We start from the raw sequence: 24,769 nt of genomic DNA, 5'->3' as shown, positions 1-24,769 counted from the left end.
TGGGTCTTCTAAATTCTTTCCTCCTTTATGAGCTTTATATAGGCTGTATTAAGTGTACCCGATATTCTTTCCCCGTCCATTATCTTATTGAATAACTCTGTCAGTATAGGTGAGATTTGATCCTTCATAATTTTGAAAAAAAATGCCGCTAAAGCCATCTGGTCCCGGGGCCTTTGTCGTTTTTAACTCTCCTATAACCTGTAGCACCTCCTCCTCTGTCACCTCTTTATTCAGAGCCTGTAAATTTTCCTCTGTGAGCGTAGGCATTTTTGTTCCTTTTAACCACTCATTTCCTTCTCTCCTATCATTTAACCCCTCCTCTTTATATAAACCTGCATAGAAGTCTCCAAGAATGTCGTTTCTCTCTTTGGGATCTGTCGATTTACTCCCCACAGCGTTTCTCAGTGTCATAATATGTGTCATCGGTCGTCGTCCCCTTGCCAGATTTGCCAATAACTTCCCTGCCTTGTTCCCGAAACAATTCAACTCTGCCTCTTGTTGTGTCCTGTACATACCTTCTTTCCTTTCTACCCAGTTCTCAAAATTGCCCTTCGCCTCCACCCACTTTGCTTTTGTCACCCTTGATGGTTTTTCTAAGACGTCAGTATATGCTTCCCTGACTGCCCGGCTAGCCTCCTGAAACTTTACTTGTGTCTGTCGTTTCACCTTTGTCGTATATCCTATCACTTTTCCTCTCAAAACTGCCTTGGCCGTCTCCCAATACAATAGTGTTTCCCCACTGTGCTCCTGATTCGTCAATGTATAATCCACCCACCATTCTCTCAGTATTCTATGGAAGTTCTCGTCCAAAGTCAAGAATGAGGGGAAGCGCCATATATAATCCTGTCCTCTCTGATCTTTGTCAGCTATACTGACTACCACTGGGCTATGATCCGATATTACCATAGTCTCTATAACTATCTCATCTACCCTTTGCAATAAATTCTCACTTGTCAGCCAAAGGTCAATCCTTGACCAAGAGTCGTGTGGGTGGGAAAAGTGTGTAAATTCTCTCTCTTGCGGGTGATATAATCTCCAGCAATCCTGTAGTGTAGTTGTATTTAACAATGCTCTCAGCGACCCCTCCGTGTTCCTTCCCTGCTTCCCCTGACTCCTCCTGTCTTCTTCCTGAGAAACCACTGTATTGAAGTCTCCCCCCACCAATTTACATATATCCCCATCCAGCAAGATCTTATTAGCTATATTTAAAAAAAAAAACCTTTGTTCCGTATTGGGTGCATATATATTGTGGATACTAAAAGTGCCTTGAGTACCTGAAATCTTTATATGTATGTATCTTCCTTCTTCATCTGAATCTTGTGTTTCCACCTCGTGTGCAAAGTTTTTATTGATCAAAATAAGAACCCCTGCTTTCCTACCTTTTGAGGCCGACCCATATACAGTGCCTACAAGTAGTATTCAACCCCCTGCAAATTTAGCAGGTTTACACATTCGGAATTAACTTGGCATTGTGACATTTGGACTGTAGATCAGCCAGGAAGTGTGAAATGCACTGCAGCAAAAAAGAATGTTATTTATTTATTTTTTTTTTTTTTTTAAATTGTGAAAAGTTTATTCAGAGTGTCATTTATTATTCAACCCCTCAATCCACCAGAATTCTGTTTGGTTCCCCTAAAGTATTAAGAAGTATTTCAGGCACAAAGAACAACGAGCTTCACATGTTTTGATTAATTATCTCTTTTTCCAGCCTTTTCTGACTAATTAAGACCCTCCCCAAACTTGTGAATAGCACTCATACTTGGTCAACATGGGAAAGACAAAGGAGCATTCCAAGGCCATCAGAGACAAGACCGTGGAGGGTCACAAGGCTGGCAAGGGGTACAAAACCCTTTCCAAGGAGTTGGGCCTACCTGTCTCCAGTGTTGGGAGCATCATCCGGAAGTGGAAGGCTTATGGAACTACTGTTAACCTTCCACGGCCTGGACAGCCTTTGAAAGTTTCCACCCGTGCTGAGGCCAGGCTTGTCCGAAGAGTCAGGGCTAACCCAAGGACAACAAGGAAGGAGCTCCAGGAAGATCTCATGGCAGTGGGGACATTGGTTTCAGTCAATACCATAAGTAACGTACTCCACCGCAATGGTCTCCGTTCCAGACGAGCCCGTAAGGTACCTTTACTTTAAAAGCGTCATGTCAAGGCTCGTCTACAGTTTGCTCATGATCACTTGGAGGACTCTGAGACAGACTGGTTCAAGGTTCTCTGGTCTGATGAGACCAAGATCGAGATCTTTGGTGCCAACCACACACGTGACATTTCGAGACTGGATGGCACTGCATATGACCCCAAGAATACCATCCCTACAGTCAAGCATGGTGGTGGCAGCATCATGCTGTGGGGGTGTTTCTCACCCAAGGGGCCTGGCCATCTGGTCCGCATCTATGGGAAGATGGATAGCACGGCCTACCTGGAGATTTTGGCCAAGAACCTCCGCTCCTCCATCAAGGATCTTAAGATGGGTCGTCATTTCATCTTCCAACAAGACAACGACCCAAAGCACACAGCCAAGAAAACCAAGGCCTGGTTCAAGAGGGAAAAAATCAAGGTGTTGCAGTGGCCTAGTCAGTCTCCTGACCTTAACCCAATTGAAAACTTGTGGAAAGAGCTCAAGATTAAAGTCCACATGAGACACCCAAAGAACCTAGATAACTTGGAGAAGATCTGCATGGAGGAGTGGGCCAAGATAACTCCAGAGACCTGTTCCGGCCTGATCAGGTCTTAAAAGATGATTATTAGCTGTAATTGCAAACAAGGGTTATTCCACAAAATATTAAACCTAGGGGTTGAATAATAATTGACCCACACTTTTATGTTGAAAATTTATTAAAATTTAACTGAGCAACATAACTTGTTGGTTTGTAAGATTTATGCATCTGTTAATAAATCCTGCTCTTGCTTGAAGCTTGCAGGCTCTAACTTATTTGCATCTTATCAAACCTGCTAAATCTGCAGGGGGTTGAATACTACTTGTAGGCACTGTACCCTTCCCACCCACATCTTGTTCATACAGAAGAACTCATCCTTTTGCAAGTGTGTCTCCTGTAATAAAGCAATATAAACCTTAAGCTTCTTGAGATGACGTAGTATCATATTTCGTTTGTGCGGCGATCTGAGTCCCTTAACATTCCACGTAATGAACTTAACCATAATCCCCAAAATCAACAGTTCCTTTTTCAGGCCGTGTCGCATGGATTCCCCAACTCTCTTCCCCTCCCCTCCGCTCCCCCAACTGTATATAACCCCTCCCATCCCCAACTTTACAAATACAATTAACGTCTTCCATTTTTTCTGAGATGATTGAGACTCCTTTCAAACCCCTGCTTTAAGTCAAGCTCTCCATGAAGCCACCCCACTAAGTCACCTCTCCCCCTCTGTTGGCTATTAACTCCTTGCCCCTAAACAGCCTTTATAAATTTATCAAGCTCCTAAAACCGTCATTAAGAGAAGAAAAAGAGAGAGAGAAGAGAAAAAAAAAAGCATTAGTAAATGATAAAAGGGAAAAAGTGATATGCATGAAAAAGAGAGAGAGAAAAAGGGAGTGAAAGAAAAAGAGATAGAGAAGAAAGAGAGAAGGAGGTAGGCGAGACTTTAGAGAGTTAAGGCACATTTGTCACCATACGGCTCCATTCAGCAGTCTCAAATTAAGTCCTTGTCTTGCCTGCTTGTTCATGAGCTGCTGCCTCTTCCTCCTCTTTTCCCAGCTGAAGTCGCCATCTGTCGCTTTTCCTTTGGACTGGCTGGTCTGGATCTTGATTGACTCCACTCTGGCTTGTTGTCGGGTCTAACTGCAGATGTTATGTTTGCAGGATCTGCATGTTTCGGATCAGTGAAAGTCCCTTCTTTTCCATTCCTCTCCTGTCGCCGTGTTCTCCCGTCCTGTAGTATCTCTCGCTCCACCTCTGAAGGATCCCGAAAAGTCTTTGTGACCCCATCTGCTCCTCTTACTCTTAGTATTGCTAGGTATAAAAGCTGAAATTTAATGTTTTTGTGATAGAGGGCAGTGCAGATCTGGCTAAATGCTTTTCTTTTTCGTGTGACTTCTGCCGAATAGTCACCAAATAATAGAATCTTGTGTCCCTGAATGCATAGTGCCTGTTTCCTATTGCTGAAGGCCCGTAGAATTTCTTCTTTATCTCTGTATTCCAGGTATTTTATAATGACCTGTCTTGCTCTGGACATTTCACCTTGCCTGGAGGTATTATCATTGTTACTGTGACCATCTCTTTGCTCCCTAATGGGTCCCACTCTGTGCGCTCTTTCTACACGGCAGCTATGTGGTAAGCCTAAAGCCTGGGGTAATTATTTTTCACAGATTGAGTCCAAATATTTTGTTGTCACTGTCTCAGGCAGACCCACCAGCCTTAAATTATTCCTCCTAGATCTGTTTAAGATCTTTTATTTTATCCTTCATAAGCTGAGCATTAGTGTTTAGCTCCTTAAATCTGCCCTCCAATCTTGTCAGATTCTCTTCAGCATCAGAAACTCTTTGCTCTACCTCTGTCAGTCTCATATCATGGTGCTCCACATCCTCCTGCAGCGCAGCCAAAGCCTTCTTCACTGAGGTTGCTATTGCCTCTCTGATGTCTGCTGTCAGATGATCTGCCACTTCTTTTGCCAACCTTTTGTAATCAATCTCATATCTTTCCCCCAGCCCAATGTCTCTGTACCACTCTGCATACTCTGAATTCTACTGTTATCTTGGCCTCCTGCACATTGCTGCAGCTGTCCTTGTGGTTCCTCTCCCTCCTCCCCCTCCTTCCTCCTCACTGTGGGTGCCATTTTAGGGCCCACTCACACTTGCGCTATTTTGACGCAAACGGAATCCGTCAGTAATGTAGTACAGTTCATTTATTTACAGTGGAAGCGCGTTACTATGGCACGTGTGTGTGTCATGCAGTACCGCTTGTGTCCACACGATGTCGCGCTTCCACTGTAAATAAAGGAACTGTAATACATTACTGACGGATTCCGTTTGCGTCAAAATAGCGCAAGTGTGAGTGGGGCCTTATCTGCACTCACCCCCTCCTCTCTCTGCTATGGGCTTGAATGGTGTTCCTCCACTTCTGAGGAGATAACGATCCATGCACTGACAGCTGGTAATTCAGTGCAGCCTCTCTATGTTCGTCTAGGGTGCTGTTTGCTTCTGTTAGTCGCTGTATATTGCAGGGGCTGTATGGAGCTGCTTCTTCCCCCTCCTCACATCTCAGCGCAGGAACAGGAAGTCCACATGTCTGTTTTTACGTGGACCATGTGTCCGTGCAAAACGCTCCACAACATGTCCGTATTTTTAATGTCAGCGTGGATTACAAGTCTATAGTTCTGTGGAAAACACGTACAGTACACGGCTAGCATCAGGGTGCTGTAGTGTTTAACACTGCAAGGTATAGGAGAAGCTTTGTCTTTAGTTAATGACCCATTCTAGAACCATAGTATGACATGTGAAGGAGGCCTAACAGAAAAGCGCGCACACGGCCTTTGGTCTCCACACACCAGTCCTAAACCTCACAGGTGCTATACTAGATGCAGCCACAAGATGTCGCTATACACACACAAAATGGGCAACAAACAACGAGCAAACTCCTAAAGTTTTACGTTTCCTTCAGAATGGAGAATAATGGCATAAATTCTGCATTACAGTCTGCGACCATTTCTTATATGTCCATGTACTGCTAATATATATGAGGACTCGGCACAAACCCCCATTGTATCACACTGGTGAAAGCTCTCTTAGGCTGCTTTCACACATCCGGTTTTTGCAGTGTGGCTCAATCCGGCTCAAAAACCTATGCAACGGATGCGGCGAAAAAATGGATCCGTTGCATACTTTTTTCCATGCGGCCCATCCGTTTTTTGACGGATGCGACTTGATACTGAGCATGCGCAGTGCAAAAAAACGCATCCGGCGACCGGATGCGTTTTTTGCCGCAGGACGCCGAATCCAGCATCCATAGGCTTGCATTGTAAATCCCGCTGCATCGCGCCGGATCCGGCGTGATGCGTTTTTTTCACCGCACAAAAAACGTGCCAGGCAACGTTCCATCCGGCCGCCGCATGGGCTAAAATATGCCGCATCCGGCAAAAAATAGACGCAACGCAAGGCCATGCGGCACAATACTAATGCAAGTCAATGCGGAAAAACGCACCTGGAGGCAAAAAAAGGTTGCATTTTTTCTGCAAAGCGCCATATTGTGCCGCACTGCAAAAAACGGATGTGTGAAAGCAGCCTAAGGTGGAGGCGGGCACCAGGGTGAGGTAGGTGTGGGCTCTGGCTCCTGCCCGGTCTCCGCTTTTATTAATACTTTGGCCATTAATTATGAATTCTGCAGAGCAGCTCGGTGTACGGGGCCGCTCTCCCCACACTTCAGTGGGAACTCCCTTCTCAGTGCGGCGCCATCTCCAGCGCCACCACCTCCTCCCCGGGGATCAGTTCCTGACTGAGGGAGTGACCGCGGAAGGCGAGATGCAGAGCGCTGCTATTACTGGGAACCAATAGGTTTGCTGCTCTCATTTCTAACTACCTATTGTAGAATGAGAGCTGGAGTCTGATTGGCTGCCATGTGCCCATCCTCCATGTTATAAAGCTGCTTCTCTCTTCCCCATGCTCAGCAGTCAGCACTTTGCAGTTGTGTGGTGGAAGGAGCAGTGTTACTTCAGGTGATAGGCTTAGGTAAGTGCTTGTGTATGGTAAAGTGCTGGCTACTACTCTTTTTAGTATAAAAGGAGTTCCTGGTTTATAATAATAAAAAAGAAAAAGTTTTTACCACCATTTCCTAAAATGTTGGAAAACTATAGTAACCTCACAGATAAAAACAAATGACTAGGAGTGTGTGCAGTGCTTTTAGGCTGAATCCACACTGTGTAGGGGCCATATTTTATGGTCTGCGTATGGCTGTATTATGGGTGTCCTGAACGGAATACCCGGCCTACAGTCCTATGTGAATACAGTTCTATGTGAAGCGGCTCGTTCAGGGCAGGACACCCTCGGCCGGACCTGGAACCTGTCTCCACAGTGTCCAATGTAAAGTAAGGCCTCTTACCTAGTCTGGTCACCTGTATATCCCTTTTATACAGCATGGGCCAGTCCTATGGGGATTGCTGGTCTTGTTCGGCTCCCCCTGCCCTGCTGTATGTGGATAGTGCATCCTATGTCATACACACAGTGAGTGTCCCCAATCTCACTCCTGCGCAGTCAGGTGTTTTTCCCTTTTTAAGGGCAAAGCAACAGACCTGTAAGGTGCATGTGCCCAGGGAGGCCAATGACTGAAGTAAAGCTGGCGCATGTGCATTGCATTTCTCTGCCTTAGTTTAGGAGGGCTGCTGGTGTATTCAGGAATGAGATTTCTGGGCTCTATGTGGAAGATTTAGGATGTCTCAGCCACATAAACCAGGGCAGGAGGATTGCTGGAATAGTTGTGCTCAGAGCTGCCCATGCAATCAAACCACACTGTATGGGGGATTGTAAAAAGGGGTGTTTTGTGATCTGCAGACTTGTATACAGGTTCCCAGACTACTACAACAGATGCAGTAAAGGTGGGGCCTCCATATTCATTGGGAGAACTTGGTGACAGGTTATCCTTAAAGTGGTTTTGCCACTGACCAAGTACATTTTTAATAGATCTTAGAAATAAAATAAACTCCACAATTGCGTGTTTTGTTTTTTTTTTTGTCTCGCGCCCCATAGACTTGAAAGGGTGCGAGAGAGTCTTTCATTACAATCACAGCATGCTGCGATTGTTTTCTCGGTCCAATTAGGGCTGAGAAAATAATCGCTCATGAGTGCTGACACACAGGTCAGAGTGGAATGTGATGTTTTATCACACTCCACCCGCACAGACTTTCTTGCCATGTGGCTTAGGCTTTAAACAGCAAATTGTGCATAAAGTCCTGAAACGTATGTGTGCACGCTGATTTTTTTTTTTATTTATTTTTTTTTGGTGCATACATTTTCTGCATCTTTTTTTGGTGTTTTTGTGCCATGCATTTTTTTACTTTAACAGTTGGATGGGCAACAGAATGCAGGGAAAATGCACCAATAACTGTTTTTTTTTTTTTGTTTTTTTTTTTTTGTTCCCCACCCAAAAATGCAAGGGGAAAAAAAGTAACATGTACACAGCACTTCAGGATTCTCTTTGACTTTACAGGCACAAGGCTAGCCATATGTTTTGTCATAAGACTGCACCCCAACATTTTTTATTTTGTTTTTGTGAGCATGATTCTCAGCACAGGAATATATATATATATATATATATATATATATATATATATATATATATATATATATATATATATATATATATATATATATATATATATATATAATCTCTCCCAGCTCTGTTGATTACACATGTACTTTGTTCATGGGGGAAAACCCCTTTAAGGAATCTGCACATGTTAAGTATTTGCAGCCGAATCATCAGCACCAAAATGCAGCAGTTTACAGTAGCAGTAAAGTGAGTGACATTCCTGAAATCTCATACACTCTGCTTATTTCTCCCTTGCAGATTTGAAGCAGTGTCATATCTGCAGAATGTCAATTCTTCCAGTGTTTTGCAGGGTTTTCACCCATTCATATGAACAAGGAAGAAAAATGCATGCAAAAAAATCATCAAAATCACTTGCATTTTCTGTAGTTTTTCCTGCCAAGTGATTTGTTTGTGGCTTAGAAATTTGTTGCATATATTTCACACACCCGAAGGCATTGTTCACATTTCCGTTTTTTTTGCATCAGTCACCTGCGTTGCTTGATGCTTGTGACTGATGCGTTGTACAACGGGTGACAAGAAATGGAATTAATTGTCATGAGAAAGCGGATTCCGTTGTAAAACGAGAGAACGATCAGCTGATTGTTCTCAAAAGCCGGGCGATCAGCTGATCGTTCAGCTGCCAAGTGAGACACATTCATTTGAATGATTAAACACAAGATCTGAGCATGCACAGTGAAAACAAAAGGATTCCGCTGCTTAAAAAACGTTACATGCTGCGTTCCTGCTGCCCGATGGTCAGTCGTTCCACTACTGATCAGTCGGGCGGCGGGTGCAACGCAGCATCATCAGTCACAATCCGCCGCTCATACAAGTCTATGGGAAACGACAGAATCCGCCAAACTGATTGCGTTGTTTATCAGAATGGCGGATTGTGACTGAGCCTAAACGGAAATGTGAACATAGCCTTAACCGGCATTCACATGACCAGATGCTCACTCGGAGTGCCGCTGTGTAGGGTGAACATTTTCAGTCTGTTGGGGGGGGAAACAAAAACAAAAAAAATGGCACTTGACCAATTTTATTCATTAAGGCTGTTAAGATGAGGGGGGGTTTGTCTTCAGACAGAATGTTCATTTGTAGAATAAGAGAATTGCAGAATGTGCTAATCTTTGAAGGCCACTCCTGTGATAATTCCAGTGTTACCAGTGTGTGTGTTTATTATACTTCCACTATATGCCAAATAAAGAATTACACTGGATTGACTTGTTTATTGAATCCTAATGAGTGACACTTCAGGAAGATGGTGCTCAGTGGAGGAATGGATATCCTGGCAATAATATAGGAAGGAACACCGCACTTCTTAGGCCACATTCAGCCGTCCGTTTTTCCCATAGAGCATGCACCCACTAATCTACGGGGCTCTTCCCATGTATGTGCTGTTTATGCAGACCATGTCCCTGCAAAACAAATTACAGGGACATGCCCATTTTTTATCCACTCTACACATAAAAAAATAACCAGCAATAGTCTATGGGTCAGTGAAAATAATGGTGTGTGGTGATTAATATTGCAATGTATAGTAGAAGCTTTTTACTTTTTCATCAGTAAAAATTAGATGAAACGCTAATAGTAAAAACTGATCAAACACTGATCTCCATGTTTTTATGCAGGATAAAAATAACGTATGTCGGTAATGAAGAAAATTATTTATTGATCTGTAATCATGCCATGTTCATGGCGCTGGATGAATGTGGTGTACGCTCAGTAGAGAAGCTGGCAGCACAAAGTCTCCACTGCGCGTCCACCACTATGGCTGCAGTCACATCTGTTAGTGCCATAGGGCTTCATTAATCTATACACAAGCTGTGTCTCCTGTTTGTGGGACTCGGTACATGTCCTTTATCATATTTTCACCCACTGATTAAGCGCTGATCTAGATGTGTACATGAAAAATCACTGACATCTGAGTGAAGTCCCCAAGGCTATGTTCACATGCAGCTTTTTTCTGCAAATTAAAAGCTTTACAGTACCTTAAAAGCTATGGGATTACAGAAATCTCATGCACACGTTTTGTCTTCAAACTTTTTATCACCCATAGAAAGCAATGAAGGAAAAACTATTTTTGGTTAACAAAACTATTTAAACTTTCAGACCAAAAACAAGTAATCTGCACACTTCTCCAACCCTCCCAATATAAAAAATCAAAAACAAAACTGAAAATGGCCATTTTGAATGGCGTGGTTTTTAATGCCAAGAGAGCAGGTTTTGATTGTTGAAAACAGTTAAAACACTGTGAACATAGCCTTGGGGTATATGCACGTTTTGGATTTTGGTGCAGAAAACTGTACACATGTTGGCAGATTCATCTATTCATGTGAATGAAATACAAACTTTGCATTCACCGCTGAAAGAACTGAGTATGGTGAAAATGTAAGGATAACACCTTCACTCCACCCCCTCCCCCTTCCCCCTTCCCCAAACGTTGATTCAAGTTTGAAAGGAAAAAATAAACCACAGTTGCATGATACTTCAGAAATCTTTCACTTGGCTTTTTTTAAAGGTGGATTGAGAAGGACTTCGTCTGACTAAGCCATTATTGTGGGTGGCCATCGGGTCTTTTTTACATGGGAGAAAAGACAGTGCTGGTTCATGTGTCCCATCAGCTTGGCATTGGCTTTTTCTCATATTGGGGAGGGAAATGCAAGTTTCTCCTACCCACTACGCAGTAAAAACTGACAGCAATCTGCTGACACATGCAATGTATCAGATGACTAAGGCTGCTTTCACACATCCGGCTTTTGTAGTGCGGCTCAATCCGGCTCAAAAACCAATGCAACTGATGCGGCAAAAAAAACTGATCCATTGCATACGTTTTTCCATGCGGCCCGTCTGTTTTGACAGATGCGGCTTGATACTGAGCATGCGCAGTGCAAAAAAACGCATCCGGCCGCCGGATGCGTTTTTTGCCGCACCTGGCGTCCATAGGCTTGCATTGTAAATCGCGCCGCATCACGACAGATACGGCGCGATGCTGTTTTCGCCACACAAAAAAACGTGCTAGGCAACGGTCCATCCGGCCACCGTATGGGCTAAATATGCTGCAACCGGCAAAAAAACGGACGCAGCGCAAGGCCATGCGGCACAATACAGCACTAATGCAAGTCTATGTGGAAAAAAAATGCAACCGGCGGCAAAAAAACTGTTGCTTTTTTTCTGCAGAGCGCCGTATTGTGCCGCTCAGCAAAAACCAGATGTGTGAAAGCAGCCTAATAGTGCCATATCCTGTCCAGAAATACTGGTAAAATACCCATGTAACTTTTGTTTTTGTTTTTTTTTTTTTTTTTTTTTTTTTTTTTTTTTTTTCTTTCCAGAATCATGGCCATAGACTGGTTTGGTTTTGGATATGCATGCATGCTGATTGCTTCAGGCTGCTTTGTATTTTCCCGTCAACGTAAGAGCAATATAAATATATTTTTTTACTCTAAAAAAGCAGTGTACACATTACGGGGCTTTTGCATACAGAGAAAATCGCTTTAAGTATTTGTCCTCTATTATTGCCCAGTGTAAAGGTAAGGCCAAATGTGTCATGATGATGATCATCTGAGATTTCTGGATGAAAATCGGTTGCGTTTTCATGCGCTCTTATTACCCTGGCTCAAAGGTGCCCAGCAATCGAGTGATTAACAATAATTCCCAGTCTCTGGTTGTATTAACCCCCTAAATGCAGCAATCTATCGATCGCAGCATTGAGGAGGCTGGGAGAGGGAGCACCTCCTTCACTATCCCTGAGGTAGTAATGATGACCTCCAGATCTTCCAGCTACAATAGCCTATTATACCATGCCAGTAGCACTCTAGAATCTACTTATATAATCACCAGTTTTGTCTGTTCTCCTATTCCATGATACACCGCGGCATTGTTCGTTGCACAGCCGCAGTTCGAACGATGCTCCGCCTTCCAGGTCCTCACTGCACACACATACACATAGCAGACATACATAGATACACCGAGCACATACACACATAGCGCACATGCACACAACACAGCCACACACTGCTGTATACTCGCCTGTCCGGGGCCACCGCCGATTCTGCTTTCAGCCCTGTACCGCAGTTAAATGCTTTGTGGAGCCGTAAAGCTTTCAACTGCAGTAAAGCCATGACATCAACCTGCAGCGGCCGCTCCGTACACCGCATGCTATCACGGAGCAGTCTGTATGCTGCAGCTGGAGGCTCCGCGGGCACGGAGGACAGGTGGCACACAGCATAATGGGGACAGAAGGGAACCAGCAGGAGCACATTACTAAACAATGTGCTCATTGCTGCAGGGGACATCAGCCTCCCCCTACCAGATCTGTATACCCCCAGCTCCACCAGCAGATCTGAGATTTCGCCATGACTTACTGGGTAAGTCATGGGTCCTTAAGTACCAGGGAGCCATAACGACGTACCCAGTACGTCATAGGTCGCTAAGGGGTTAACGTCCAACACACACACACACACACACACACACACACACACACACACCATTCTTCTCACCTGTCCTGCACTCCCTCCGCTGCTTCATCTCTGCTTATTGCGGCCCCCAGTGACTATCGCTGCAGTGTCACTGTCAGTAATTTATGTGAGATGATTGTATTGCCGGTGTGAGTGCAGCGCCGGCAACACATTCATCTGACATAGTGCAGACAGTGGCTGCGGCCCCTGCTGCGATAGTGAACAGGGGCACGGGCCTGGGGGCTGCACAAACTACCCTGAGGGGCTGCATGCGGCCCGTGTGTTTGAGACCCCTGAATTAGATAAAGAAAAATTCAAGAAGTTCAGATATAAGAAAAATCCAGCACTGTCCTCAACTTAAAAAAAGTCTTATTTCAATAAACTTGTTAAAAATCAATCAGATAAGCAGCAGATAGTATCAAATAATAGAACGCGTTTTGACACGGTCTTATTCATGCTCTATCTTAATATGAAAGCCGGCTACCTTTTAAAGTGATCACACTGATTTCAAAAACACCTGTGCAAAACAGCGACAGGTGATAGTATACTTATACACCACACAAGCACTATAAAAAAAAAACAAGGAGAAAATTGTAGAAAAATACCCTGACTATAAATAAATGAATTGCAAGTGCTTAATAAACAGGGTACTTAGTATATACATTTTTGCAAAAAGGTAAGAAGCTGTCCCACCTCGTCACGGTGTACCCATCTGAGACAGTCCCTAACCTACTAAAGTTAAAAACATATTCTGTACCTGACTAGTGTCATGTCAAAACTTCAATATGGATGGTAAAGTGGTTAGCTGGGTCCCAGATTAAATACACAGCAAAAAGTGAGAAGCAGGTAATTGTTCAGCCTCAGTATCAGGAGGGCTGCACCCCCAACTTGCATTAAAGCAAGATAACAGACAAAAAACACCAAAAAACTGAGCTGTGACAAATGTTCAATAAACATGCAACATTACAAGCATGTGAATTGCAGCCTCAAGACTAGAAAAAAACACAAGCACTATATAACAATTAAAAAAAATACATTTCTATTGTCTGGTAAATAGACAGGGTTTTTTTTTTTTTTTTTTTTTTCCAAAGACCTAAATTACACATTAGAAAAATATATGTACATTTGCACATCTTGCAGTTCCTGATCGATGCAGAGCAGGAGAGGAGCCTCTGGGACCTGCACAGAGGCTGCAGAAACTGAACAGGACCTGCCCACTTCACTGGTCATGTGATCAGGCACATGATTAGTCAGATGACCTGACAGGGCCTTCACCTCAGCCTCTGTTCTGGTCCAGTACATTTCCTCCCCTGCTCTGCGCCACTCATAGATCAGTGCAGGAAGAGAGGTCAGCTCTCTAAGAGCGACCGGTCGGCAGGACTTGAGGCACACATCAGATGTCGTCTTCCTCTATTCCAGCCTGCAAGCTGCGTAGTAACATCAGCTGCAGCCTCACAAAGGCACAGTGCAGGTGGACTGCAACTAAAGGAGCCGGCAGCCCTGCAGTCTTAAATAGCTGCTGGAGGACCGGTCCCGGAGGAAAATGCCATGCCGGCCCAGCCTGCCTCTGATAAAAGAGCTGCATGTGCATCCTTGGAGGGAGTGGGTGAGTGGCCCACTGCAGGCACCGGCCCATCTGGCATTTGCCAGAACTGCCCTATGGCCAGTCTGGCCCTGCACCAGACATACACCTTTGTCTAAAACTTAACTATAGTATAAGTCACAAAAGATGGGGTACAAATTATACCAGAATTCACGCACAACAAATCTGTGTGGGGTGCTTTATTTAAGATGCATGCATAAACTCTAACTTTATTCAAATACCTTGTTGCTTTTATTTTGCAGGCAGTGTTGTATCACTTCTTTCAGGTTTTATCTATGGATTGATTTCAGCTTATGGGGCTATGTGTGTTTCACGCAATCGAAGAGATATCAAGATATCCCTAGGTAAGCACAATGTATACACTTGTAGGAATGGTGATAGGATTTCTGCACTTTGGTTATTTTGTGATAAGAGAATGTTAGCCATGTCAATACTAGCAGGGGATTAATGTAAGGCTAAACACCTTATCCTCAGTTCTAGAAGGGCTGTCATTATTATTTTTATAATATATTATATAAGTGTGTGTGTGTGTGTGTGTGTGTGTGTGTGTGTGTGTGTTTCAGTCACAAGGCCTCTTTCTCTTTACTATTAACAAATTTGTATAAATCTGAGCACTTCTCCTTTGCCGAGATCCATCCTCCTCACTGGTGACATATCAAGATGCTGATTACACAGCATGATTATTGCACAGGTGTGCCTTAGGCTGGCCACAATATAAGGCCATTCTACAATATGTAGTTTTATCTTAAGGCTGGAAACACATCTATGCGAGTAAAATCGGTCCGACTGGGCTGAAAAAAAACTCGGCTGATTTTAGTTCACGTTAGGTGCGAGTGCAACGCTATTTCTGAATAAATTAATGATTTTACTAGCGTGTGTAATGCGTATTTTTTTACTATGTAATCTGCCATTCAGCGCTGCTACATGGCCGCTGACAGCAGACAGACAGCCATGTAGCAGAGCTGAACGGCAGATGACAGCAGACACAGAGCCGCACAATCAGAATGAACTCGGGTGAACTTAACCCGACTTCATTGTCATGCTGCGGCTCTGTCTGTGCCGCGTCCTGATTAGCGGTCACCAGTGAAGGGCTCACCGGTGACCACTAATCCCCCCGAGTGACTGAAGTTAGCTGCCCTCTCTCATACTCACCGATCCCCGGCGCGGCGCTGCGCTGCACGGCCTTCACACTGCTCCGGCGGCTCTTACTATTTTGAAAAAGCCGGCCGCTCATGAATCAATCTCGTATTCCCTGCTTTCCCCGCCCACAGGCGCCTATGATTGGGTGCAGTGAGACACCTGTCACTCAGTGTGGGGGGCGTGTCTCACTGCAACCAATCACAGCAGCCGGTGGGCGTGTCTATACTGTGCAGTAAAATAAATAAATAATTAAAAAAAAATGGCGTGCGGTCCCCCCCCAATTTTAATACCAGCCAGATAAAGCCATATGGCTGAAGGGTGGTATTCTCAGGATGGGGAGCTCCACGTTAGGCTGGGGGGCTCCCCATAACAATATCAGCCAGCAGCCGCCCAGAATTGCCGCATACATTATATGCGACAGTTCTGGGACTGTACCCGGCTCTTCCCGATTTGCCCTGGTGCGTTGGCAAATCGGGGGTAATAAGGAGTTAATGGCAGCCCATAGCTGCCACTAAATCCTAGATTAATCATGTCAGGCGTCTGAGACACCCTCCATGATTGATCTGTAAGTTACAGTAAATATATACACACACACACACACACACACACACACACACACACACACACACACACACACACACACACACACACACACACACACACACACACACACACACACACACATCCTTTATTAGAAATAAGAAACACAAACAAATTCCCTCATTGCCAATTTAATAAGTCCCAAAAAGCCCTCCATGTCCGGCGTAATCCACGGACCTCCAGCGTCGCTTCCAGCATGAAGGTGACAGGAGCTGCAGCAGACACCGCCGCTCCGGTCAGCTTCACACAGCAACTGAAGACAGCCCGCGCGATCAGCTGAGCTGTCGCTGAGGTTACCCGCTGTCACTGGATCCAGCGGTGGACGCGGGTAACCTCAGTGACAGCTCAGCTGATCGCGCTACTCACCTCAGTTGCTGCTTGGAGGTGACCGGAGCGGCGGTGTCTGCTGCAGCTCCTGTCACCTGCATGCTGGAAGCGACGCTGGAGGTCCGTGGATTACGCCGGACATGGAGGGCTTTTTGGGGCTTATTAAATTGGTAGTGTGTGTGTGTGTGTGTGTGTGTGTTACAGATTAATCATGGAGGGTGTCTCAGACGCCTGACATGATTGATCTAGGATTTAGTGGCAGCTATGGGCTGCCATTAACTCCTTATTACCCCGATTTGCCAACGCACCAGGGCAAATCGGGAAGAGCCGGGTACAGTCCCAGAACTGTCGCATATAATGTATGCGGCAATTCTGGGCGGCTGCTGGCTGATATTGTTAGGCTGGGGGGGCTCCCCATCCTGAGAATACCAGCCTTCAGCCGTATGGCTTTATCTGGCTGGTATTAAAATTGGGGGGGGGGGACCGCACGCCGTTTTTTTTTTTAATTTATTTATTTCACTGCACAGTATAGACACGCCCACCGGCTGCTGTGATTGGGTGCAGTGAGACACCTGTCACTCAGCGTGGGGGCGTGTCTCACCCTAACCAATCATAGGCGCCTGTGGGCGGGGAAAGCAGGGAATACGAGATTGTTTTTAATGAGCGGCCGGCTTTTTGAAAATAGTAACAGCCGCCGCAGCAGTGAGAAAGCCGTGCCGCGCCGGGGAACGGTAAGTATGAGAGAGGGGTGGAAACTGACCGACAGACTGTGAGAGAGGGACAGAGATAGTGACGGACCGACAGAGGGAGAGACCGACTGACAGAGAATAGTGATTGACAGATATTGTGACACATCACTCGTTTCCAGTGTTTTAGGAAACATGCGAGAAATGTATTTAGAAAATCGGATGTCACTAGGATGGTGTGAGTGCCGTCCCGTGACATCCGATTATTTACACGCTCCCATAGACTTGCATTGGAGAGACTCTCAGTAGAAACTCGCAAAAAAGCAGCATGCTGCGATTTTTTTTTTTTTTTTTTTTTTCTCAGTCCGATTTTGGACTGAGAAAAAAATCGCAGATGAGCTGAATCATTCACTAACATGTGTCCGATTCCAATGCGAGTTTTTCTCGCATTGCTCTACTGCGAAAAACTCGCAAGTGAGAAGCAGCCCTGAAGCACACATCGCTGTGTTTGGCAGCGAGAGAGCAACAATCGGAGTGTGCAGGGAGCCGGCATCTGGAAGCTGCGGATGCTGGTAACTAAGGTAAATATCGGGTAACCAAGGGGAGCGCTTAGCATGGTTACCCGATATTTACCTTGGTTACTAGCGTCCGCTGCTCTCAGGCTGTCAGTGCCAGCTCCCTGCACACGTAGCCAGAGTGCACATCGGGTAACTAAGCAAAGCGGTTTTCTTAACGCTGGTTCCCTGCACTCCTAGTCAGAGTACACATCAGGTTAAGTGGTGTGCGCTGGTTACCAAGGTAAATATCGGGTAACAAAGCTTGGTTACCCGATATTTACCTTAGTTACCAAGCGCAGCATCGCTTCCACGCGTCGCTGGGGGCTGGTCGCTGGTGAGATCTGCCTGTTTGACAGCTCACCAGCGACCATGTAGCGACGCACCAGCGATCCTGACCAGGTCAGATCGCTGGTGGGATCGCTGGAGCATCGCAAAAGTGTGACGGTACCCTAACAGTGCAATTGACATGCTGACTGCAGGAATGTCCACCAGAGCTGTGGTCTGTGAATTGAATATTTATTTCTTTACCATAAGCTGTCTCCAAAAGAGTTTTGAGTTTGGCAGTACATCAAACCAGCCTCACAACTGCAGACCATGTGTAACCTCACCAGCCCAGGGCCCAAACATCCAGCATCTTCACCTCTAAGATCGTTTGAGATCAGCCTCCTGTACAGCTGCTGCTGCAACAATTGGTTTGCATAACCAAAGAATTTCTGCACAAACTGTCAAACCATCTCAGGGAAACTCATCTGCATGCTTGTCGTCCTCATCAGTGTCTCACCTTACCTGACTGCAGTTTATCGTCCTAACTGACGTGTGTGGGCAAATGCTCACATTCAATGGCATCTGCTACACTGAGGAGGTGTTCTCTTCACAGATGAATTCAAGTTTTCACTGTACAGGGCAGATGGTAGACTGGCAATTGGCAGTCACACCAGACACGCATCACTCCCCCTTACCCTTCCCATTTTGACAAAATGAATCAGAGTTGTTAATGGCTATAATATATTATACTTTTTGTCCTAGTTCTATGCGGTGTACTTAACAGCCCAAGCACCAGAGCCCTCTTTATTAAGCTTTTATTTATTTTCCATACTGGTGTCTGAGTGTCTCCACGCTTCCTTCCCAGTTTTCCTATGTATTCAATGTACAATTAGTGTTAATCCCCCACCTCTAATTATTACAAATGGCAGGATTGGCATTCACTTGATTATTATGCTTTTTATTTCATGGTTTTGCAATGTCCAAACACGTGAAAGTTCGAAATATAATATTTTTTATACATATATATATATATATATATATATATATATATATATATATATATATATATTTATATTTTTTTTATTTTTATTTTTTTTTTAAATTCCCTGCCCCCCCCCCCCCCCTTCAGTCCAGTTAGAGGTGAGGGAAAATCTTGCAGATGTGAGCTGCTCTTGTCTTAAATGGAGCGGCGTACAATGAGCGATTTTCTCGCATTGCACGTGAGTCATACCAGTGTGACACCGACCTGATATAAAGTAATCTTAAACCTGTTAACAATACATAATGTTTAGTGTGTGTGTGTGTGTGTGTGTGTGTGTGTGTGTCATACTAAATAAATGTGACATCCCAAAATTATTCAGAGTTTTCAACAATGTATAGATATTACTGGCATTATCCACTCAGTGACAAACTCTCCTGCCCTGGTAACCATGATTCCTCAAGTAAATATTTAATTCTTTATAAAGGAAATCCAGGAGTTTAATAGTGGGTTAATCATAACACAGCTAGTAATTTTAAAGTCTCGCTTTAGCCGCCAAGGTTCTTAAGATTGCAATCTATCCAAACCCGTCTCTGCTTGAGAATTTGGACCAGATTACCACCTCTCCTTTGTGGCTTCCCCTACGCCAAGATTTGAAAAGTGGAGAAACACTATCCCCATTTCAGTGTGGTGTTATAGGGCAGTGATGGCGAACCTATGGCACGCGTGCCACACTGAGCACGCAGAGCCCTTTGTGTTGGCACGCGCGCTGTTGCCACACTGAGCCACGTTGAACTGCCGATATGATCGCACCGGCAGATCAACGTGGTGTTTAACAGAGGAGACATCTCTCCTCCCTCTGACACTCCTCCTCTCCTGGGCCGCAGGCTTGTTGCCTAGGAGACGGAGGAGCGTCACTCAGTAGGCGGCGCCGGTGTCTTGTGGCTGCGCGGTGGAGCTGCTGCTAGAAGGTGAGTGTGGTGTGTGGTTTTTTTTTTTATTTATTTTAAGCTGTGTGCGGCTGTGCCAAGGTGGGAGGACAGTGCCAGCATGGGGCAAACATGGAGAGCATGGGGCAAACATGGAGAGCACGGGGCAAACATGGCTGCAAGGATGGGGTACATTTAGCAGGAAGGGGAACATGCCAGGAAGGGGTACATTTACCAGAATGGGGGATACATTTACCAGAATGGGGGGAACATGAACATGCCAGGATGAGGAACATTTAGCAGGAAGGGTGACATTTACCAGTATAAGGGAACATGCCTGGATGGGGTCATTTGACAGCATGGGGGAACATGCCAGGATGGGGTAAATTTACCAGGAATGGGGCCATGATGTGGACAAATATACCAGAATGTAGGAAATATATATCAGGATGGGGGACATGAAGGGGGACATAACTACACAATGAAGGGGGAGGGGAGCAACTCTTATGTCTTTATGGGATTTCAAGATGTTCAGACTTTGAAATGTGGATTACAGGGTGACATCTGACTGCGTTCCATGCTAAAATCTCTGTATAATCTGCTGCAATTGTTTCCAGAAAGATCAATCCAACTGCTGTGTCTGGAAAGGGCAGGGGCTCAGCTTCAATGTGTGGTAAGCATGCATGAGCGTGATGCCCCCTGCTGAGGAGAAGACTGCAAAGGTAAGATTACAATCAATTATTTACATAATAGGATTGGTTGGCACTTCAGGAAAAAAAATGGATTTAGGGCTACAGTTTGGGCACTTGGCCTGTAAAAGGTTCGCCATGACTGTTATAGGGTGTAACCTTCCTTTTTTTTTTTTTTTTTCTTTTTTTTTTCTCTCAGAACAAATTGCTACAAGTTGTAGGATTTGTTAAATTAAATATCTAAATTTATAAAATGAAAACATATTTTTGCTTTATATGGTTGAAGACTCGCTGAATAAATTTGGATTAATTATGTTTTGGGTTTTTTTAGTGTGGTTTTTGTTTTTTTTCTTGTGTTTCAACATTTTATGTAAGATTTGTTTATATTATGAGGAATAGACTTTATAACCTGTAATTTAAATGGGGTGTGTACCGAAACCTGAATTACCCTAATGCAATGACCTATGTGACAGTGCATTCACAATGAGAGGTTCTACCAGCCAACATGTCATATTTGATATTTAGATCTTGCACATCACATCTGGAAGTTTTTAAAAAGCATCAAACATATATTTTATTTACAACTAGGTGTACCCAGGATAGTAACTGTCCGGCGCTCTGTCTGTTGCTCCTCCCAGTTTCATGGACTTTAATGTAAGCAGGTCTGACCCCCCCTTACCCACCCCCTCCCCCGCCGCCCCAATGACAGCACCACCAGAGAGGTCCACCCATCTTAGGACAGGAAACCCACTGAAATAAAAGGTCGGTACCTCTCTACCGCATCAGTTCAGTTTCCTGTCCCAAGATGGGAGACCCAGAGTCAGCTGTGTTCTCAGCTGGAGAAGACAGCGGTATCCCGGGGTGAACAGTCGCTGAAGTATGGATTACCTGCAATGGTGCCGAAGCTTCTCCTCTGATGCGTCCCCTCAGGGCTGGCTCCCCTTGCTGCGGTGACGAGCGTGGGCATGGTAGGTTCCATGAGGTCCCTCTGCCAGGCGCTGTCCGGGTCAGCGCACCCGTTGGCAGCCTGTGGGCTTAGCCACGGTTAGAGTGCGCTGGACAAAGATCTGAAGGACACTGTCAGTCTGCACACCCACCATACATCCATGTGGCTGGTGGTAAGAGTGCACCAGAGGCGGTTCCGGCTGCCTGTGGTGACGTCAGTGGTCACAGCTGTGTGACATCATGCACAGGGGACTGGCCTCAGTGTCTGCGCATGCGAGGCACGTGCAAGATGGCGACACCCGTGCATAAGATCCAAGGAAGCAGGGCTGGGGTAAGGCTAGTTTCACACATCCATCTTTTCGCCAGATTGGCTGTTTCGGTGCACTCCTGTGACCGGAGCATGTGACCCGGACGTTGCCGCGCTGCCATTGTACTGTCATACTGTACTGGAGTGCGTCGGAACCACCAATCTGGCAAAAAGACGGATGTGTATGTGTGAAACTAGCCTAAGTGGTGCTTTTTGCCCTCCTCAAGCATTGGAGGACTAGCCGCAGCGCCAGTCGCTGCCGCAGCCACCTCAGCACCAGAAACAACCGACTGGCACTCGCTTCAGTAGCCGTGCCAGCCAAAGGTTCCAGGATAGAGGAATCATTGTGACTTGGTGCAGCCTCCAGTACGTGGGGTTGTTTTCTTTTTTTTTTTTTTTTTTGTTTCTGCAGATGGTAAGTAGACTTCAATTCATCCTGCTAATCTGCTAATGGGGGTTTTTCATTATTTTCGCATATTCCGTAGGAAGTCCCCCAGAAGAGTTCATCCAAGACAAAGTGTCTTCTGTGTAAGTCCCTGTTACCATCTGGGACACAGAAGAAATTATGTAGGGAGAACCCGGACTTCGCCTCTAGTCTTAGGACTATGATAAAGACTAAGATTATGGAGACCCTTAAGGCCATGTCTCACTTACACCCCAAAGGGTCGCAGGAGGTCGTGTCCCAGGACAGTCTCAGAGAAATCTTGAGTCAGAGGCCAGACTCTGCTTCAACATGCTCGTCACCTTCTTAGTCGTCTTCTTCAGAAGGGTTGGAAGGAAGGCCCTGTTATCCAGACTGAGGTTAACCAATTGATTAAGGCAGTTAGACCCACAATTGGTCTGGTGGATACTCGTGAGCCGGAGTCCCTGGAGGACCTTATGTTTCGGGGGGCCTGGAGTGTAAGATGCTTCTTTCCTGTTAATCACAGGGTTAAGTGGGTGGTAGAGTAGCAGTGGAACAAGCCCAACACTGCATTGTAATCTACTTTCAAGAGGAAATGCCCGTTTGAAGACTCCAGGAGCCGCTTGCTGGGACAGAAGCCCAAAAATTGACTTAGCAGTAGCTAAAATGGCTAGAAAATCTTCCCTTCCATTTGAGGATCTGGGCTCCATTTAAAGGATTTGGATAGGAAAGCGCATGGCTTTCTAAAAGGCTCTTGGGAGGAAACATCTGCAGGTTCCCTGAGACCAGCTGTTGCCAGCACCTGCAGATCCCTCATGGTATGGCTGCAGCAGTTAGAGGCCCAGGTGAAGAACACATCTAGAGATAAGATTCTTTCCTCCCTACCTCTTATGCAGGGGAGCAGCAGCCTTCGTGGCAGATGCGTCCAGACACAATTAGTCTTTTAGAAAAATCAGCAGCATTGTCCAACTCTGCGAGGAGAGCACTCTGGCTTCTGGCCGGGATCTAAAGAAAAACTTTGTACCATTCCCTGTGGCAGTAACTTCCATTTTGGGGATGCCTTGGATGACATTTTGAAGTAGGCTGTGGATAGTAAACAAGGCTTTCCCAGGTTTTGTTTTTTTTTTTTTTTGTTTTTTTTTTTTCTTCCTTCGGCAATTCCAGTATCATTCCTTTCGTAACAGAAGACACCCCAAGAGAAAGTAATCCAGTAATCAAGTCACCTGGAGATCAAAAAAGGACCAAAGGTGGTCCCTCCAAGAGCAGCAATAAAATCAGCCCAATGACATCAGATCCCAGGTAGGAGGAAGACTTTCTCAAGCTTGAGAAAAAGTTGGATAAAGTAGATCAGCCAGCAGCTGGATTATGGATATCATACAGCATGGACTGAAGTTGGAGTTTCACTCGTTTCTGCCTCCCCCCGCCTTTTTCCAAGGGGTCCCTAACTATAACATCACTCAGTAGTGGAGGAGAGACTCCTTTCTCTACAGGAGGAGGTGTTAGACCTCATCTGCAATGCAGTCCTGGTGGAAGTTCCCAACAACAAAGTGGGCAAGGGATTCTATTCCCTCCACCCCACCCCCCTTTTTTTTTTTTTTTTTCCCCCTGGTTTCAAAACCAGATGGCACTTACAAAATAATAAATCTGAAGAGGTTAAACAAACATCTTACACATCGTCCTTTCAAGATAGTCAATTACGTCGGCAATAAAAATGCTGTTTCCAAATTGCTACATTGGAGTGTTAGGCTATGTGCACACAGTGCGCTTTTCGTGTTTTTTGTGCTCAAAACTGCATGACTTTGCTTCCTCAGCAAAGTCTGAGTGATCATTTTTGCTGTCCGCACACAACTTTTTTTTTTTTTTTTTTTTTTATTTTCTTTAAGCTGCGTTTTTGAGCTTAAAAATGGACATGTCAATCCTTTCCTGCGTAGCAAAACGCACTCATCAAAAACGCGTGTTTTTTGCCATGGGTGCGTTTTTGTTTTTAGTGGCCAAAAAAGCACAAACGCAGCATCAAAAAATTGCTGTGCACAAATAGCCTTAGATCTCAAGAACTCGTACTACAATGTCCCCATTCACCCAGCACATCAGCAGTTCCTGAGTGGCCCTCCTTTGGCAAGGAAAGATGGGTCATTTTCAATTCAGGGCCCTTCCCTTCAGACTGTCCATGGCTCCACGAGGAATGTACTCATTATACCTTACCTGGACGATTTTTTTTTTTTTTTTTTTTTTTTTTTTTTTTTTTTTTTTTTTTTAATGGTGTGGCACTCACAGCATCATTTCAGCACCCAGATCTAGATGCTGATAAATTCTGGAAGATCTGGGGTGTTGAATAAACCTGAAAAAAATCCAGGCTGCAGCCTTTGCAATTTCAACCCTTTTTAGGACTGATTCTAGATTCTGAGACCCAGCTGTGCAGTCTCCCTGTAGAAAAGATCTTCCATATCCAAGCCTTTGTCCTCCAGGATATGGGAGCCAATCACGTCCCTCAGGAAGGTCATGTCTCTCCTAAGCTCTCGTGTCCTGCATCCCAGCAGTGCTGTGGGCAGTTGCACACTCATCCCCTACAGTGGGAGGTATTAAAATCCCAAAGGAGGTTAAGGGCATCCCTAGAAGGAAAGAGCT

General features: G+C 45.0%; 1 protein-coding gene across 1 annotated transcript in view; it reads left to right on the top strand.

Annotated features, from left to right (window-relative positions):
- The first annotated feature begins 6,248 nt into the window (after nt 1-6,248).
- The window catches only part of LOC142295354 (transmembrane protein 14A-like), a 181,947-nt gene continuing 163,426 nt past the window's right edge, over nt 6,249-24,769 (top strand). Inside the window, exon 1 of the mRNA XM_075338460.1 lies at nt 6,249-6,267. The gene's annotated coding sequence lies outside the window, so the exon portion shown is untranslated. The remainder of the gene's footprint in view (nt 6,268-24,769) is intronic.

Source organism: Anomaloglossus baeobatrachus, chromosome 3 (assembly GCF_048569485.1).
Source record: "Anomaloglossus baeobatrachus isolate aAnoBae1 chromosome 3, aAnoBae1.hap1, whole genome shotgun sequence".
Lineage (NCBI taxonomy): Eukaryota > Metazoa > Chordata > Amphibia > Anura > Aromobatidae > Anomaloglossus > Anomaloglossus baeobatrachus.
The sequence above is the reverse complement of the archived record's forward strand: the minus strand, read 5'-3'. Positions and strand labels throughout refer to the sequence as shown.